Genomic DNA, 2,500 nt, shown 5'->3' with positions numbered 1-2,500 from the left:
GTTCAAATTTGTACTGAAAAGAGGAGAGGTGAAAAGGTTTCTTCTGAAATGAGCAGAAGATATTGAGATTTGTACTGATAAGAGGTGAAAGGCTGAAAATTCTGCTTAAAATAGGTGAATCAGCAGAATTTCTACTGAAAAGAGGTAAAGAAGTAGTTGCACTGAAAAAAGGTGAATCAGCAGAATGTCTGCTGAAAAAGAGATATCTGTTGAAAACACCTGAAAAATCTGGGATTTGTGCTGAAAAGGGGTGAAAAAACTGACAATTCTGTTGAAACGGGGTGAAGAAGAGGTGTTTGGGTGTTGAGAAGAGTTAAATAAGTTGAACTGACAAATGCGATGATATGGCACAAATCCTATGATTGGGTACAAATACTATAATTTGGCACAAGTACTATGATTTAGTACAAATACTATGATTTGGCAGAAATAGTATGACTTGGCAATAATACTGGGTTTTAGCACAACTATTGAGATTTGATTGAAATACTATGATTTAGAAAAGATATTATTGACTTTGTACAAATACAATGTTTTGGCACAAATAATATGATTTGGTTCAGATGCTATGATTTGAAACAAATACTATGATTTGGGAGAAATACTATTATTTAGTTGAAATACTATGATTTTCCAGAAATACTATGCCTTAGTAGTAATACTGTAACATAACAGATAAATGATGATTGTGCAGACATTCTGGTTTTACACAAATACTATAATGTGGCAGAAATACTATGTTTTAGCACAAACACTATGATTTGCTATAAATACTACGATTTGGCACATATCCTTCATTCAGCAGATATACTATAACAAAACAGAAAGTCTACGACTTAGTAATAATACTATAACATAACAGATATACTATGATTTTGCAGACAGTCTATTTTTTTCCACAAATAGCACAATATGGCAGAAATACTATGATTGGGCAGAAATACTATGTTTCAGTACAAATACCATGATTTGGCATTAATACTGCGTTTTAGCACACCTGCTGAGATTTGATTGAAATACTATGATTTAGAAGAAATACTATGACTTCGTACAAATACCATGTTTTGGTTCGAATACTATGATTTGCATCAAATACTATGATTTGGCACAAGTACCATGATTTCGTACAAATACTACGATTTCACTCAAATACTATGAAATTGCAGTAATACTATGATTTTGAAGAAATACTATGATTTGGTAGAATTACTATGCCTTAGTAGTAATACTATAACATAACAGATATACTGTGATTTTGCAGACATTGTATGTTTTTGCACAAATACTACGATGTCTCTCAAATACTATGAAATTGCAGTAATACTATGATTTTGAAGGAATACTATGATTTCTCAAGGCAGCTACTCATCTCACTGAGCCAAACTCATTCTCACAAAGAAGAGGTAGATAGACTGACAATTGTGCTGAAATTATCAGAAGCTGCTGAGAACTGTGCTGATAAGAGGCAAAAAGGATGAAAATTTTGCAGAAAAGAGGTGAATCAGCAGAATTTCTGCAGAAAAGAGGCAAAGAGGCAGAATGTTGCGCTGAAAAGAGGTGAATCAGCAGAGTTTCTGCTGAAAAGAGTTTTTTTTTCTGAAAACCGCCAAAAAAGCTGGAATTTGTGCTGAAAAGGGATGAAAAAAAAGGAAATTTTGCTGAAAAGGGGTGAAGAAGCTAAAGTATACCAAATCAAAGTATTTGTGCCAAAACATAGTGTTTCTGCCATATTGTGGTACTACTACATTATAACATGAATACGGATTAAAGATGAAAGAAACTGGCAACAAATTCCTCCACTACAAACCAGTCTGATACCACTTCTTTGCAGTGTTCACGTTTACTAAGGCACTACCCAAAAGGCGCCACAAGAGGGCACTCCAACACAAGAGATGACCTATGTACACTGATGCACTTAGTAACAGTCAGCCTCCTTGAATTGGCAGAAATACTGTGACTTAGTAGTAATACTATAACATAACAGATATACTGTGATGTTGCAGACATAGTATGTTTTGCACTACTCATTTGTAGTGAAAAAAATTAGCAATATAATGACAGGTCTGTGATAGTGTATAAATTTGTAGTGAAAAAAAAATGTTGACCAAGGTGGGATTGAACCCACGACCTTGGAGCTGCAGAGCTGTGTCATTACTGATTGCGCCACCTGGAAAGGGGGCTGGTGTCTGAAAAACAAAGACATCAGCAATCAGAAATAGATCGCGATGAGAGGCGAAAAGTGCCGTTTTTTGGAGTTACAAAACGTCGTGTAACTCAAAAACTAGGAGGGCTAGCAGCATAATTCTTGTTGAAAATTCTGCTTAAAATAGGTGAATCAGCAGAATTTCTACTGAAAACAGGTAAAGAAGTAGAAAGTTGCACTGAAAACAGGTGAAACAGCAGAATTTCTGCTAAAAAACAGATTTCTGCTGAAAACACCTGAAAAAGCTGGGATTTGTGTTGAAAAGGGGTGACGAAACTCAGAATTCTGCTGAAACGG

The sequence above is a fragment of the Oreochromis niloticus genome, unplaced genomic scaffold, assembly GCF_001858045.2.
Source record: "Oreochromis niloticus isolate F11D_XX unplaced genomic scaffold, O_niloticus_UMD_NMBU tig00002097_pilon, whole genome shotgun sequence".
Classification (NCBI taxonomy): Eukaryota; Metazoa; Chordata; class Actinopteri; order Cichliformes; family Cichlidae; genus Oreochromis; species Oreochromis niloticus.
The sequence above is the reverse complement of the archived record's forward strand: the minus strand, read 5'-3'. Positions refer to the sequence as shown.